This window comes from Anomaloglossus baeobatrachus, chromosome 6, assembly GCF_048569485.1.
Source record: "Anomaloglossus baeobatrachus isolate aAnoBae1 chromosome 6, aAnoBae1.hap1, whole genome shotgun sequence".
Lineage (NCBI taxonomy): Eukaryota > Metazoa > Chordata > Amphibia > Anura > Aromobatidae > Anomaloglossus > Anomaloglossus baeobatrachus.
The window spans coordinates 375,207,502-375,225,702 of NC_134358.1; positions in this window are offsets into that span (position 1 = coordinate 375,207,502).

Sequence of the window (18,201 nt, forward strand, 5' to 3'; positions counted from 1 at the left end):
TACGCTGCGCTTTGTAGTATGGAGATTGTGCAGGGGCCGTGGCATCTTAGAGCGCAGCGCTTCGGCTGCTGCCCGAAGCGCGTGTTCTAAGAAGTGACATGTCACTTCTTCCGTGCGCTTTGCCAGCAGCCCCTGCTCTGTCTATGGCAGGAGCTGCAGGCAGAGCGCACGTTCTATGCCAGCACCATGCGCTTGAGAACGGAGCTTTTCAGCTGCGCTATGAAGCGCACCTTTTAGGTGCGGTGCAGAGCGCACATAGCCTAACAATTGTCAATGGCGAGTCAGCAGAAATTTAAAATGAGAGCAATAGGAAATGGAGAGTGGAAATAGGGGGGTAGGGAACTGGTATCAGCATATCATGGGAAGGAAAGAGAATGAGTGCATATGGTGACCAAACTAAAAGAATAAAGTGTTAGAAAAATTAGACCAGGTATACTACCTGCCAGATATAGTTCTGAATCCCACAAAAAGGAGCTAGAAATGAAAGATATAAGTTTCGTCATCTCCCCTCCCAGCTCCTACCACATTTAAAGCACTGAGGCACAGCTGAGAGCAGCCTTTCCACATAGCCAAGGCACGGGAGCGCCGGCGTTCACATAGGCCCAGGTAAGAACACATCTGTCATGATGTATTTTACCTTCTCACTGTATTTGCTGTAATATACCTTCCCCCCATCTCCTGTGTCTCTGGGCCCATAATGCAATTATCTCTTGTCCACACAGCCAGGGGAACTTCTCATTGTTTTGTAAGCAGTGGATAACGCCAACTACACAAACCTGTAGACATCTCGGAGCCAACCTTCTAGAATCTTCTAGTGGGCCCAACCATTGCATAGACCCCTACCCTTGAGGGGCGGGCCCACGAGCTCAGACAATTCACTCCTGTTTCTAAATGCAGTTGGGAGCTGAGTTTTGAAGAGGAAGGGAGCGAGATCTGATTCTGCGGACAGATCTCGCCGTCCAGTGGATTGTGTGGGATTTATGGGACTCTGAAGAGGACTATTTCGTCGTGATCTGGCACTTTGGATTATCGGGAGATGCCCCCGAATCTGTTTTATTTGGACTTGTCGTGTGCTGTTCCTGTATTCCTGTTAGTAAACCTGTTGGATCATCCTTGGCCTGTTGTCTCTCTTTGCTCTGATGTACACCCCGTCACAAACTGGTGGCAGCAGCGGGATCAGAGCAGAAGAAATGGAGGACAACGGCCAATCAACGTCTGAAACCAGAACCTCAGGATACAGGAACTGGACTGTGGTGAGCCTACAAACAAAGGCCCGTGAATTAGGTGTCGGCTACAAAGGACTCTCTAAGGAGCAACTAATTGAGGCATTGGAAAACGCTTGCCTGCAAGATGGCACCGAGGAACAATTTCCACAGCAAGGGGAGCAAAGACGGGAGCCGGAGGTAAATACCCAAAAAAGTCAATGGGTTGTGTGGTACGAGGAGGAGATGGCCTTGCTGGGAGAGGAGACCACCATAGAATATAAGATGGAGGTCATGCGTGGATCTAAAGATAAGGAGCGCAGGATGGAGGAGATGGCACTGCTGGATAAGCAGCTCGCTGTGGAAGCCGCGAGAGGTTCCAGACAGACTGTAACCCCAGCACCCATCATGAGGGAACTTCCCAGGGTGTCCCGCAAAGACTTCAAGCAGTTTAATGAGGCTGCTGGTGACATTGAGGGCTTCTTCCAGGACTTTGAGCATCAGTGTCAATTAATGGAAGTCCCAGAAAGGGAGCGCGTCCGGCATCTGGTTGGGCTCTTAGAGGGTGGAGCTGCTGCAGCCTATAGAGCTATGGACCCTCGGTGGAACTGTGAGTATGCGGATATTAAACAGACTATTCTAGAACATTATGCTGTAATGCCAGACACTTACAGGACTCAGTTCCGTACTTTAGCATGTGATGAGGACGTGTCCTTCAAGATGTATGCCCACAAACTTAAACATCTGTGGCATCATTGGCTGGAGGCAGAGGAGGCCTTAACCTTGGAGACCGTCCTCCAGGTCCTCCTAAAAGAGCAGTTTTACTTCAAGTGCCCCGCTGAGATCCGGGAATGGGTGCGTGAAAGGAGACCAGCCACTGGGGAGGAAGCTGCAGCTCTAGCTGATGAGGCTCTCACCATCAAGCCTCAGTGGAAAAAACTACTACCCAGTGAGAAAAAAACCACCAACCCCCCCAACGCTGGCGGCCCCTGGTCCTTCTGGCCCCAATGTTCACCATCACCCTAGACCGTCAACTCATGGGGACCTTCGTGTGACTGTGCCTCGCATTACTCATGCTCCACCTTTGGGAATACGACGTGGAGGAAGAATCCCAGAGCGCAGATGTTATGGGTGTGGGCAGCCTGGGCACATGCAATTCCAATGTCCAGGTGTTCGGAGACAGAACAGCTACAGACCGCCTTTGCCTGTTCATTATCTACAGACACCTTCACCAGGAGAAGAGCTGGATTCTGTGCCTGATGACTTGCCAAGTGACTCAGATATCCTGGCTCCCCTACCCGGAGTCTATGGGGTGCGAGCTCCAGCCACCTGTTCTTCTGATCTTCAGGACAAACATCTACAGGAGGTCGTGCTGGATGGCCAAAAAGTTGTTGGCTTCCGTGACACTGGGGCTTTCCTCAACATAGCCGATCCCCGAGTAATTCAACCACAAGCAATTCAAAAGGGACCAGGAATTGCCATTGAACTGGCAAGAGGTACCCAGAGATATATTCCAAGAGCGAGTGTGACCCTGGATTATGGCTTTGGGGCAAAACAATGTGTGGTCAGTGTGATGAGCGGCCTCCCTGCAGACGTTCTTCTAGGAAATGATGTGGGGAATCTTCATTGCCACTTTGTCAGTGCGGTAACCAGAAGTCAAGCCAAGAGAGCAGCCCATGTGGACGTGTACAACCCATCCATGGAAATGAGGCCACCAGAACTGCCATTACAGCCGGTGAGTGATTCTTCTTGTGGGGATATTATGAATGTTACTTGGGATAAAGTTCAGTTTAGACAAGAAGTAGAGACTGACCCCACCCTTGCTAGTTTTAGAGCCCGAGCTGAAATAGGGCAGCTAGGGGAGAACGGAGAAAGAATTATCAGAGAAAATGGACTTCTGTATCGGGTTGCCAATGCCAACTCCCTAGATAAGCCCTGGACTTATAGCAAACAGCTGATTGTTCCTCAGAAGTACAGAATTCCCCTATTACACCTGGCTCATGACATTCCTACGGCTGGCCATCAAGGCAAAACCCGCACCGAGAGACGATTGACTCAAACTTTTTATTGGCCGGGGATTTCCCAAGCAGTGGCGCATTTCTGCCGAACTTGTGACATATGTCAGCGTAGAGGGCAACCCGGTGATCACCCAAAGGCACCCCTGCAACCGCTCCCTATAATAGAAGAACCCTTTCAAAGAGTAGCTGTTGATATCATTGGACCTCTGGCTAAACCAAGTAAATCTGGAAAGCAGTACATTCTCACTGTTGTGGACTATGCCACCCGATATCCAGAAGCCGTGGCCTTGTCAAGTATCTATGCAGCCAAGGTGGCTGAGGCCTTGGTTATTATTTTTACCAGAGTAGGATTCCCCAGTGAGATCTTGTCGGACCAAGGCTCCCAGTTTATGTCAGAGTTGGTCCAGTGTCTGTGGCGCACCTGTGGAGTACGAGCGATCCGAACGACCACGTATCATCCCCAAACAAATGGACTTTGTGAACGATTCAACGGCACTCTGAAGAATATGCTGAGGGCCTTCACGGACCGAGATTCAGACTGGGAGAAGTACCTACCCCATCTCTTGTTTGCCTATCGGGAAATTCCCGAGGAGTCCACTGGGTTCTCCCCCTTTGAACTACTCTATGGAAGAAAGGTCCGAGGACCCTTAACCCTGCTCAAGGAATACTGGGAGGGGCAAGTTGAAGATACAGGAACCCCTGTTGTCCCTTATGTCCTAAAGCTGCGAGAAACCCTGGCCCAACTTGCTAGTTTTGCCCAGAGTCATTTGCGTATGGCTCAAACCAGACAGAAGACATGGTATGACCGTAAAGCACGCTATCGGGAGTTTGTAGAAGGACAACAAGTCTTAATGATTGTTCCCCATCGGCAGAATAAACTGCAGACCACATGGGAGGGTCCCATCCGGGTTCTCAGAAAACTGAATGATACCAATTACCTTCTTGCTTTAGATGATCAGGGGCTAAGGCAAAAGACTGTCCATGTGAATATGATTAAGGAGTACCATGACCGGAACATTCCAATGATAGCAAGCTGTCGGTTGGCTTCAGAAGATGATCAAGAGGATGAGGACTCTCTACCTGATCTCGTGGAAGCAGCGAGAGCCCCATCCACTGTGGAACAGGTTCCCCTGGGAGATTACCTGGACTCCTTACAGAAAATCCAGATGCTGGAAGTGCTTCAACAGAGGCGGGCTGCTTTCTCATCCCAACCAGGTCGAACCACCGTCACCCAACATCATGTGGACACTCAGGGCATCCGTCCCATACAACTGGCTCCTTACCGGGTACCTGAATCAGTTCGAAACACCATGCAGCACGAACTGGAGGAGATGTTACAGCTTGGGGTAATCCAGGCCTCCCATAGCCCTTGGGCCTCCCCTGTGGTGTTAGTACCCAAGAAGGATGGGAGTACTCGATTTTGTGTGGACTATCGGCGACTAAACGACCATACCGTCAGCGATCCTTACCCAATGCCTCGTATTGACGAACTTCTAGACCGACTGGCTGGGTCCCGATATGTCACTACCTTGGATCTCAGTAAGGGATACTGGCAGATCCCTCTAACGGATGAAGGGAGAGAACGGTCCGCTTTTATAACCCCCTTTGGTCTGTATGAATTTCTAAGCATGCCTTTTGGAATGAAAAATGCCCCGGCCACCTTCCAGAGAATGGTGGATCAGATCCTCCGGGGATATGGTGACTTTACTTGTGCCTACTTGGATGATATCACCGTCTTCAGCCACACATGGGAGGAACATCTGAATCAAGTAGCCATTATTTTGGACCTGATTCTTGCAGCCAGCCTAACTATTCGACCCGATAAATGCCAATTGGGGATGGGGGAAGTCCAGTACCTAGGGCATAGAGTGGGAGGAGGGAAGCTCCGTCCTGAGCCTGCCAAAATCCAGGCTATTAGAGACTGGCCTGTACCCCAAACTAAGAAACAAGTTATGGCTTTTCTGGGCACTGCCAGTTATTACCGAAAATTTGTTTCTCATTTCAGTACTGTGGCCAAGCCTCTTACCGACCTGACCAAGAAAACAATGCCCCGGCTGGTGATCTGGACTCCAGCCTGTGATGAGGCTTTTAACCGGCTGAAAGACGCTCTGGTCTGCGATCCTGTCCTGGCTGCTCTAGACTACAAGCGGAGATTTATTGTGCAAACGGACGCTTCTGCTTATGGACTGGGAGCTGTCCTCAGCCAGGTGAATGCAGCTGGGGATGAACACCCCATTGCCTACCTCAGCAGGAAACTGCTGGACCGAGAAGTGGCCTGTGCAACTGTTGAAAAAGAATGTCTGGCTGTAGTGTGGGCCCTTAAGAAACTACGGCCATATCTGTATGGACGGGAATTCACTGTGGTTACTGAGCACAATCCCCTCACCTGGCTGAACAGAGTCTCTGGGGACAATGGACGATTACTGCGATGGAGCCTGGCTCTGCAGCCCTATAACTTTACCATACAATATAGAAGGGGCAGCCAACACCAAAATGCAGATGGACTGACAGGCAAGAGGAGCCTTGAGTCCTGTCAGCCATGCCTGCGTGTACTTAACCAGTGACCTGTAGAGGTCCCTAGTACGTACACAAGTTGGGAGGGGAAGGAATTGTCATGATGTATTTTACCTTCTCACTGTATTTGCTGTAATATACCTTCCCCCCATCTCCTGTGTCTCTGGGCCCATAATGCAATTATCTCTTGTCCACACAGCCAGGGGAACTTCTCATTGTTTCGTAAGCAGTGGATAACGCCAACTACACAAACCTGTAGACATCTCGGAGCCAACCTTCTAGAATCTTCTAGTGGGCCCAACCATTGCATAGACCCCTACCCTTGAGGGGCGGGCCCACGAGCTCAGACAATTCACTCCTGTTTCTAAATGCGGTTGAGAGCTGAGTTTTGAAGAGGAAGGGAGCGAGATCTGATTCTGCGGACAGATCTCGCCGTCCAGTGGATTGTGTGGGATTTCTGGGACTCTGAAGAGGACTATTTCGTCGTGATCTGGCACTTTGGATTATCGGGAGGTGCCCCCGAATCTGTTTTATTTGGACTTGTCGTGTGCTGTTCCTGTATTCCTGTTAGTAAACCTGTTGGATCATCCTCGGCCTGTTGTCTCTCTTTGCTCTGATGTACACCCCGTCACAACATCCTCCAGACCTTTTCCTTTCATTGAGCTGCGCTGACTTTCATCTTTATTGTCTTGTACACAGATTACATGCCCCAGGCATCCAGGGCACAATATTCATATAATCCTCCAGTTATCCCATAGCCACAGGTAACCGCTTCAATCTATATTGAAAACAAGTACGAATTTTCATATCTTTTCCCAATTATTTCATATCTCTTTAATTATATTATATCTTACATATACATACATATATCTTTAATTTCTAGCTCCTTTTTTGTGGGATTCAGAACTATATCTGGCAGGTAGTATACCTGGTCTAATTTTTCTAACACTTTATTCTTTTATAGTTTGGTCACCATATGCACTCATTCTCTTTCCTTCCCATGATATGCTGATACTAGTTCCCTACCACCCTATTTCCACCCTCCATTTCCTAGTGCTCCCATGTATAATGCTGGCAGCCCCCCATGCTCATTTATAATGCTGGCAGCCCCCCATTCTCCATGTATAATGCTGGCAGCCCCCCATTCTCCATGTATAATGGTGGCAGCCCCCCATTCTCCATGTATAATGGTGGCAGCCCCCCATTCTCCATGTATAATGGTGGCAGCCCCCCATTCTCCATGTATAATCGTGGCATCCCCCCATTCTCCATGTATAATGGTGGCAGCCCCCCATTCTCCATGTATAATGGTGGCAGCCCCCCATTCTCTATGTATAATGCTGGCAGCCCCCCATGCATAATGCTAGCAGACCCCCATGCTCCATGTATAATGATGGCAGGCCCCCATGGATAATGCTGGCAGCCCCCCATGCATAATGCTGGTAGCCCCCCATGCTCCATGCATAAAGCTGGCAGCCCCCTATGCTCCATGTATAATGCTGGCAGCCCCCCATGCTCCATGTATAATGCTGGAAGCCCCAAAAAGGAGCCAAGACAAATGATATGTGCACACACAGAATGTGGTGAGTCTTCCTCATAAAGATGGCTGCAGCCGAGGTGCAAGATGCTGATGTCACAGCCACTCAACCTCCACACTAGGGGGGAGGGGCGGCTGCTTAGCATAAGACATGCACACTAATAAGGCTTGCACTGGGAGCCCATCATATAATGAGTGAAATGCAGTGTCTGAACTGTGACCTATAAATGACGCCAGAAACCCAGGTCAGGCGGGCAAAACAGCACTATATAGGTGCATCTCGCACGGATACACGAGACGCACAGTGTCTGAATAATGGCCTATAAATGACGCACAACACCAGGTCCAGGCGGGTCAGTTAGCACTATGAGTACATAACACATGACAGGCTCACCATTTAACCACCTGAATTCAAAAGGTCCACACACATCCTGCAAAAATGGAATGCTGGAAGCCCCCATGCTCCATGTATAATGCTGGCAGCCCCCCACCCCATCGGCCCCCTGTACTCACTGATTTTTTTAAAAGAACAAACAAAAAAAAAAACGAACAAGAAAAAAATGAAAACGATCTTACCTTTCTCCTCCGTTCCCCTGCTGCTCTGTCATCAACTCTCCTCCATTCCCCCGCTGCTGCGGTCAGCGTCCTCCCACCCTTTGCTCTGTGCTCTCAGCACAGCAGTCGTACAGGAGTGACATCACCGTACAGGCACGGAGAGCGGATGATGGAGCATGGAGCTGCACGGGCCGCTCCACGCTTCATTGCTGCTGTGCGTGATTACGGGGGAGGGGGTGCCCGGTGCCGCTGCTGCCGCCGCTGACAAAGGGCAGGGGGGCCCGGTGTCAGCACTGGCGGCGGCATCAGGTCATATAGCGGCTGTGTGGTCGGCGCCAGAACAGCGTAGCTCCTCTCACAGAAAGGAGCTGCTTGCTGATCTGCCAAGCGGGCCCCTAAGCAAGGAAACTGATATGCTTGGAGATGAAAAGGTGCCCTGCCTTAGAAATGGAAGATATGTGCAAAGAGAATAAAGCAAAAAGGTTTAAAGAGAAACTGGAGTCTGTCTCTCTGTTGCTGAGAGTGAATGTGAAGACAGAGATGAAAGTCAGTATCCTACTACCACCCCCACAGTCATATTCCCCTTTTCATGAAGCGGACCAGTCAGAGGAGACAAGACTACAACCCCCAGCCTCAGCAGGGCCTCCGGTGGTTTCTTAGTTTTGGTAGTTGTGTGGCGCCCCTGAGGCTTCAGTTGTCACAGAGGTACTGCACCTCAGCAAGAGGTGTGGTATTCCATCTCGGGTAAGGCGGACGTCAACACCAGTTCACAAAAAAAAATGATACCCAGGCTCAGAAACACGTCATCAGACATGGCAGAGGGCGTGATTATACCCGAAGCTAGGCTGGGGGGTGGAGTTGTAGGAGTGGGAACACATGGTACAAAATGGGAACACAGAGTGGAGAGTGGAATTAGTTAGTCAGTCGGAGGAGTAGTGGAGGAGCGATGACCAGTGGCCTAGAGCAGGTACTGCTCGGCCTGGGCACCAATAGAATGGGTCCTAGAGACCACGGGAGCTAACCTCTCGTTGCTTTGTTTCCACACATAATCTACAGGAGGAAGGACAATGTGATGGCCCTGAACTAATCCAGGGTGTCACAGGGAACTGCACCACTCTCTGTCCTTGGTGCAGGGCCCACCCTCCTCCGCAACAGTGATTCTGTACCAACAGCACAAATCCTAGTCACCCAAACATTACACTTGTCAGGCAAACCGGGGACGTGGTTCCAGCTGGGAAAGGAACCGCCCACCTATGAGTCAGACAGGCTGGTGGGAGTAGTTAGTTAGACAGTTGGTAGTAACGGTCAAAGAGAGAGGACCTGGGGAGTAAGTGTACCGCCCCGGGGCTCGGCCGACTGCCGAGCCGCTCGGATCCGTGCTCGTGGGTGGGTGGCTCGAGCTCTTCCACGGACACGGGGGGGTCACGTCGCTCTGAAAAGGGGGGATTGGCGCTACACGTAGGGACTTTGGTGGGGAGATCCATGGCCGGAGCCGCAGTGGTTTGTAGGAGATTTAAGTTCGTGATGCCACCATGGGTTGTGGTGAATGGATGGACACCACCGCTGCCGTTGACTGGGCTCCCAGGATGATGTTGCGCAGCTTGGTGTTGACCCCCTCCGTGGGTAGGGGGGATGGTGGTCCCGGGGCCCGAGGGGGGTGCTGAGGCGCGGGGATGGATGCGTGCTGGGTGCTGGTGTGGTGCGGCGCGGTGCGCGGCCCGAAGGCACTGGTGTACTCACTATGATACAACACACTGGAGTCTCTGGTAAACCAAACAGGATGATGAACGGTGCCCGCAGCCGGCTGCAGCTTCCCCTTAACAGGTTGGTGGTTGCTGCCTTTCTCCTGCACCTCTTTAATGTAGATGTTATGACTCCTATGCCTAAGCAACGGTAGTCTGCTCCCCGGCTTGAGGGTGTCCTGTTTGCCCGCAGACGCTGGCCCCTTGGGACTCTATGCCTGGCGGTGGCTTTACCCTAATGATTGGGCTGTTGTCTTCAGTCGGGTCTTATGTGGGAAAGGTCCTAAAGTTCAGTCCTCAATCAGTTGATTCGATTTAGCCTACTGGTTTCTGGGCCTTGTACTGGGTCTGAGTACCCCTCCTGGTGTGACGGTTTCCAATCGGTTCCCCGGTTCGGTATCGGCAGGCCACCGCCCGACCCCGGTCCCTACGGTTCCACCGGCTGTAATCCCAGCTCCTGCAGGCGGCCACCACCGTCTGCCTCTTTGCCAGTGGTGCCTGGGCTCCAACCCAGACAACAAGTGTAGTCTCTGGCAGGCCTGGGCACAGGTCTGCCCTTGAACTTGACTCTCCTCACTCTCTGTCAAGACTCAACTCTAAACTAAACTGTTTTCCCACCTCCGGGCCTGTGAACTTCTCGGTGGGCAAAGCCAACCGCCTGGCTCCACCCCCCCTGGTGTGGACATCAAACCCGGAGGGTGGTGACAAAGTATGTAGGTTGGCTGCTGTCACCTTTCTAAGGGAAGTGTGTGTGTGTGTGTGTGTGTGTGTGTGTGTGTGTGTGCATGGGACTACCTGGGATGACCTGACTAGTCCAGTGTGTCACATAAGAGCTCCTTGAGGAGAGTCTGGCTGGGTCACAGACGGTGGCCTGAGCCTCAGGAAACAGAGACCCAGTCGCAGGGAACTGGAGGACAGGGCTGGACGGGTCAAGAGGACCGTCAGCCATCGGATCCACAGTAACCGGTCTGGAGGCCGAGCACACAGCGGGGGACAGGCCCCTAAGTCGGGAGGTAGCTTCACGCAACCCGGCAATTACCCTGCAGCGGGTAGTAGCTTCACGTGTTATCTGCAATGGCTCAGAGATTAGCGGCGTCAGCACAACGGAGGGATAGGACTTCCCACACAGAGCAGTCCACAGAAATCCCACGTGCCAGCCTCCTAATCTGACGAGATATCTGTTGTTTGACTTGGGTCTCAGAAATTATTATAAAAAGAGGTTCATGGTATTGTGTATGCTACCTTAAGATTTTTAGTCCACATTTGGTTATGTTTTTGTTTTGGTTTTTAAATGCATATGAATAAAAGAAAATTTTTTTAATAAGTGGGTAATTTCTGAAATAACTATTTACAATAGCACCAGTTCTTGCTGGCTACCACCAGACCTGTAGCCAAAGGTCCATTTTAAATAAAAAACTTATCATTGGTCGTCAATCAGGTGATGAATCCAGGTAATTAAAATAAAATCAACATTCTTATTATCAACACTCTAAGCAGATTATATCAACATTTCTTACATGGCTCTATCATTAGCATGGAAAATAGTAGAATTAAAAGAATAGAATATGCTTAACATTTTTAACTTTACTCTATATTCAGACTATTTACATTAGGGGAGAGTAGCCAAGTTCCGCTACCATTACTCATCTCTGAATCTATGTGGGGGCTGACCAAAGTTCACACGGATGGACCTCCTCAGCCCCTGGCTTCCCTCTAGCCCTTGTACTGTTGTGTCTGCTACTACCTGTTCCCCACTACTGGTGCTAGGTGTTGTAGGTGGTAATCTACGTGTTTGTGGTGCTGGTATGGGTACTTCTCTAGGTGCAATGGTTTCAGGCCTCCTTGGTTCTGGCTCTTACGCGGGTTGTGGGAATGTGAGTACAGGCGCAATCACTGCTCCATTGTGCATAGGCCAAACTTCCGGGAAGTCACCTAGGATGGTGTGGATTACTCTCTTCTTTTTCTCAGTCACTTGAGGTTGGGGCTGTTCTTCCTTCTGGATGTTCAGGGGTTCAGGGCACTTTTTCAAGTGGTCACGGGAAATTACTACGGGCAAAACAGCACTATATAGGTGCATCTCGCACGGATACACGAGACGCACAGTGTCTGAATAATGGCCTATAAATGACGCACAACACCAGGTCCAGGCGGGTCAGTTAGCACTATGAGTACATAACACATGACAGGCTCACCATTTAACCACCTGAATTCAAAAGGTCCACACACATCCTGCAAAAATGGAATGCTGGAAGCCCCCATGCTCCATGTATAATGCTGGCAGCCCCCCACCCCATCGGCCCCCTGTACTCACTGATTTTTTTAAAAGAACAAACAAAAAAAAAACCGAACAAGAAAAAAATGAAAACGATCTTACCTTTCTCCTCCGTTCCCCTGCTGCTCTGTCATCAACTCTCCTCCATTCCCCCGCTGCTGCGGTCAGCGTCCTCCCACCCTTTGCTCTGTGCTCTCAGCACAGCAGTCGTACAGGAGTGACATCACCGTACAGGCACGGAGAGCGGATGATGGAGCATGGAGCTGCACGGGCCGCTCCACGCTTCATTGCTGCTGTGCGTGATTACGGGGGAGGGGGTGCCCGGTGCCGCTGCTGCCGCCGCTGACAAAGGGCAGGGGGGCCCGGTGTCAGCACCGGCGGCGGCATCAGGTCATATAGCGGCTGCGTGGTCGGCGCCAGAACAGCGTAGCTCCTCTCACAGAAAGGAGCTGCTTGCTGATCTGCCAAGCGGGCCCCTAAGCAAGCAAACTGATATGCTTGGAGATGAAAAGGTGCCCTGCCTTAGAAATGGAAGATATGTGCAAAGAGAATAAAGCAAAAAGGTTTAAAGAGAAACTGGAGTCTGTCTCTCTGTTGCTGAGAGTGAATGTGAAGACAGAGATGAAAGTCAGTATCCTACTACCACCCCCACAGTCATATTCCCCTTTTCATGAAGCGGACCAGTCAGAGGAGACAAGACTACAACCCCCAGCCTCAGCAGGGCCTCCGGTGGTTTCTTAGTTTTGGTAGTTGTGTGGCGCCCCTGAGGCTTCAGTTGTCACAGAGGTACTGCACCTCAGCAAGAGGTGTGGTATTCCATCTCGGGTAAGGCGGACGTCAACACCAGTTCACAAAAAAAAATGATACCCAGGCTCAGAAACACGTCATCAGACATGGCAGAGGGCGTGATTATACCCGAAGCTAGGCTGGGGGGTGGAGTTGTAGGAGTGGGAACACATAGTATAAAATGGGAACACAGAGTGGAGAGTGGAATTAGTTAGTCAGTCGGAGGAGTAGTGGAGGAGCGATGACCAGTGGCCTAGAGCAGGTACTGCTCGGCCTGGGCACCAATAGAATGGGTCCTAGAGACCACGGGAGCTAACCTCTCGTTGCTTTGTTTCCACACATAATCTACAGGAGGAAGGACAATGTGATGGCCCTGAACTAATCCAGGGTGTCACAGGGAACTGCACCACTCTCTGTCCTTGGTGCAGGGCCCACCCTCCTCCGCAACAGTGATTCTGTACCAACAGCACAAATCCTAGTCACCCAAACATTACACTTGTCAGGCAAACCGGGGACGTGGGTCCAGCTGGGAAAGGAACCGCCCACCTATGAGTCAGACAGGCTGGTGGGAGTAGTTAGTTAGACAGTTGGTAGTAACGGTCAAAGAGAGAGGACCTGGGGAGTAAGTGTACCGCCCCGGGGCTCGGCCGACTGCCGAGCCGCTCGGATCCGTGCTCGTGGGTGGGTGGCTCGAGCTCTTCCACGGACACGGGGGGTCACGTCGCTCTGAAAAGGGGGGATTGGCGCTACACGTAGGGACTTTGGTGGGGAGATCCATGGCCGGAGCCGCAGTGGTTTGTAGGAGATTTAAGTTCGTGATGCCACCACGGGTTGTGGTGAATGGATGGACACCACCGCTGCCGTTGACTAGGCTCCCAGGATGATGTTGCGCAGCTTGGTGTTGACCCCCTCCGTGGGTAGGGGGGATGGTGGTCCCGGGGCCCGAGGGGGGTGCTGAGGCGCGGGGATGGATGCGTGCTGGGTGCTGGTGTGGTGCGGCGCAGTGCGCGGCCCGAAGGCACTGGTGTACTCACTATGATACAACACACTGGAGTCTCTGGTAAACCAAACAGGATGATGAATGGTGCCCGCAGCCGGCTGCAGCTTCCCCTTAACAGGTTGGTGGTTGCTGCCTTTCTCCTGCACCTCTTTAATGTAGATGTTATGACTCCTATGCCTAAGCAACGGTAGTCTGCTCCCCGGCTTGAGGGTGTCGGGAGAGCCCTGTTTGCCCGCAGACGCTGGCCCCTTGGGTCTCTATGCCTTGGCGGTGGCTTTACCCTAATGATTGGGCTGTTGTCTTCAGTCGGGTCTTATGTGGGAAAGGTCCTAAAGTTCAGTCCTCAATCAGTTGATTCGATTTAGCCTACTGGTTTCTGGGCCTTGTACTGGGTCTGAGTACCCCTCCTGGTGTGACGGTTTCCAATCGGTTCCCCGGTTCGGTATCGGCAGGCCACCGCCCGACCCCGGTCCCTACGGTTCCACCGGCTGTAATCCCAGCTCCTGCAGGCGGCCACCACCGTCTGCCTCTTTGCCAGTGGTGCCTGGGCTCCAACCCAGACAACAAGTGTAGTCTCTGGCAGGCCTGGGCACAGGTCTGCCCTTGAACTTGACTCTCCTCACTCTCTGTCAAGACTCAACTCTAAACTAAACTGTTTTCCCACCTCCGGGCCTGTGAACTTCTCGGTGGGCAAAGCCAACCTCCTGGCTCCACCCCCCCTGGTGTGGACATCAAACCCGGAGGGTGGTGACAAAGTATGTAGGTTGGCTGCTGTCACCTTTCTAAGGGAAGTGTGTGTGTGTGTGTGTGTGTGTGCATGGGACTACCTGGGATGACCTGACTAGTCCAGTGTGTCACATAAGAGCTCCTTGAGGAGAGTCTGGCTGGGTCACAGACGGTGGCCTGAGCCTCAGGAAACAGAGACCCAGTCGCAGGGAACTGGAGGACAGGGCTGGACGGGTCAAGAGGACCGTCAGCCATCGGATCCACAGTAACCGGTCTGGAGGCCGAGCACACAGCGGGGGACAGGCCCCTAAGTCGGGAGGTAGCTTCACGCAACCCGGCAATTAGCCTGCAGCGGGTAGTAGCTTCACGTGTTATCTGCAATGGCTCAGAGATTAGCGGCGTCAGCACAATGGAGGGATAGGACTTCCCACACAGAGCAGTCCACAGAAATCCCACGTGCCAGCCTCCTAATCTGATGAGATATCTGTTGTTTGACTTGGGTCTCAGAAATTATTATAAAAAGAGGTTCATGGTATTGTGTATGCTACCTTAAGATTTTTAGTCCACATTTGGTTATGTTTTTGTTTTGGTTTTTAAATGCATATGAATAAAAGAAAAATTTTTTAATAAGTGGGTAATTTCTGAAATAACTATTTACAATAGCACCAGTTCTTGCTGGCTACCACCAGACCTGTAGCCAAAGGTCCATTTTAAATAAAAAACTTATCATTGGTCGTCAATCAGGTGATGAATCCAGGTAATTAAAATAAAATCAACATTCTTATTATCAACACTCTAAGCAGATTATATCAACATTTCTTACATGGCTCTATCATTAGCATGGAAAATAGTAGAATTAAAAGAATAGAATATACTTAACATTTTTAACTTTATTCTATATTCAGACTATTTACATTAGGGGAGAGTAGCCAAGTTCCGCTACCATTACTCATCTCTGAATCTATGTGGGGGCTGACCAAAGTTCACACGGATGGACCTCCTCAGCCCCTGGCTTCCCTCTAGCCCTTGTACTGTTGTGTCTGCTACTACCTGTTCCCCACTACTGGTGCTAGGTGTTGTAGGTGGTAATCTACGTGTTTGTGGTGCTGGTATGGGTACTTCTCTAGGTGCAATGGTTTCAGGCCTCCTTGGTTCTGGCTCTTACGCGGGTTGTGGGAATGTGAGTACAGGCGCAATCACTGCTCCATTGTGCATAGGCCAAACTTCCGGGAAGTCACCTAGGATGGTGTGGATTACTCTCTTCTTTTTCTCAGTCACTTGAGGTTGGGGCTGTTCTTCCTTCTGGATGTTCAGGGGTTCAGGGCACTTTTTCAAGTGGTCACGGGAAATTACTACGGGCAAAACAGCACTATATAGGTGCATCTCGCACGGATACACGAGACGCACAGTGTCTGAATAATGGCCTATAAATGACGCACAACACCAGGTCCAGGTGGGTCAGTTAGCACTATGAGTACATAACACATGACAGGCTCACCATTTAACCACCTGAATTCAAAAGGTCCACACACATCCTGCAAAAATGGAATGCTGGAAGCCCCCATGCTCCATGTATAATGCTGCCAGCCCCCCACCCCATCGGCCCCCTGTACTCATTGATTTTTTTAAAAGAACAAACAAAAAAAAAAACGAACAAGAAAAAAATGAAAACGATCTTACCTTTCTCCTCCGTTCCCCTGCTGCTCTGTCATCAACTCTCCTCCATTCCCCCGCTGCTGCGGTCAGCGTCCTCCCACCCTTTGCTCTGTGCTCTCAGCACAGCAGTCGTACAGGAGTGACATCACCGTACAGGCACGGAGAGCGGATGATGGAGCATGGAGCTGCACGGGCCGCTCCACGCTTCATTGCTGCTGTGCGTGATTACGGGGGAGGGGGTGCCCGGTGCCGCTGCTGCCGCCGCTGACAAAGGGCAGGGGGGCCCGGTGTCAGCACCGGCGGCGGCATCAGGTCATATAGCGGCTGCGTGGTCGGCGCCAGAACAGCGTAGCTCCTCTCACAGAAAGGAGCTGCTTGCTGATCTGCCAAGCGGGCCCCTAAGCAAGGAAACTGATATGCTTGGAGATGAAAAGGTGCCCTGCCTTAGAAATGGAAGATATGTGCAAAGAGAATAAAGCAAAAAGGTTTAAAGAGAAACTGGAGTCTGTCTCTCTGTTGCTGAGAGTGAATGTGAAGACAGAGATGAAAGTCAGTATCCTACTACCACCCCCACAGTCATATTCCCCTTTTCATGAAGCGGACCAGTCAGAGGAGACAAGACTACAACCCCCAGCCTCAGCAGGGCCTCCGGTGGTTTCTTAGTTTTGGTAGTTGTGTGGCGCCCCTGAGGCTTCAGTTGTCACAGAGGTACTGCACCTCAGCAAGAGGTGTGGTATTCCATCTCGGGTAAGGCGGACGTCAACACCAGTTCACAAAAAAAAATGATACCCAGGCTCAGAAACACGTCATCAGACATGGCAGAGGGCGTGATTATACCCGAAGCTAGGCTGGGGGGTGGAGTTGTAGGAGTGGGAACACATAGTACAAAATGGGAACACAGAGTGGAGAGTGGAATTAGTTAGTCAGTCGGAGGAGTAGTGGAGGAGCGATGACCAGTGGCCTAGAGCAGGTACTGCTCAGCCTGGGCACCAATAGAATGGGTCCTAGAGACCACGGGAGCTAACCTCTCGTTGCTTTGTTTCCACACATAATCTACAGGAGGAAGGACAATGTGATGGCCCTGAACTAATCCAGGGTGTCACAGGGAACTGCACCACTCTCTGTCCTTGGTGCAGGGCCCACCCTCCTCCGCAACAGTGATTCTGTACCAACAGCACAAATCCTAGTCACCCAAACATTACACTTGTCAGGCAAACCGGGGACGTGGTTCCAGCTGGGAAAGGAACCGCCCACCTATGAGTCAGACAGGCTGGTGGGAGTAGTTAGTTAGACAGTTGGTAGTAACGGTCAAAGAGAGAGGACCTGGGGAGTAAGTGTACCGCCCCGGGGCTCGGCCGACTGCCGAGCCGCTCGGATCCGTGCTCGTGGGTGGGTGGCTCGAGCTCTTCCACGGACACGGGGGGGTCACGTCGCTCTGAAAAGGGGGGATTGGCGCTACACGTAGGGACTTTGGTGGGGAGATCCATGGCCGGAGCCGCAGTGGTTTGTAGGAGATTTAAGTTCGTGATGCCACCACGGGTTGTGGTGAATGGATGGACACCACCGCTGCCGTTGACTGGGCTCCCAGGATGATGTTGCGCAGCTTGGTGTTGACCCCCTCCGTGGGTAGGGGGGATGGTGGTCCCGGGGCCCGAGGGGGGTGCTGAGGCGCGGGGATGGATGCGTGCTGGGTGCTGGTGTGGTGCGGCGCGGTGCGCGGCCCGAAGGCACTGGTGTACTCACTATGATACAACACACTGGAGTCTCTGGTAAACCAAACAGGATGATGAACGGTGCCCGCAGCCGGCTGCAGCTTCCCCTTAACAGGTTGGTGGTTGCTGCCTTTCTCCTGCACCTCTTTAATGTAGATGTTATGACTCCTATGCCTAAGCAACGGTAGTCTGCTCCCCGGCTTGAGGGTGTCGGGAGAGCCCTGTTTGCCCGCAGACGCTGGCCCCTTGGGTCTCTATGCCTTGGCGGTGGCTTTACCCTAATGATTGGGCTGTTGTCTTCAGTCGGGTCTTATGTGGGAAAGGTCCTAAAGTTCAGTCCCCAATCAGTTGATTCGATTTAGCCTACTGGTTTCTGGGCCTTGTACTGGGTCTGAGTACCCCTCCTGGTGTGACGGTTTCCAATCGGTTCCCCGGTTCGGTATCGGCAGGCCACCGCCCGACCCCGGTCCCTACGGTTCCA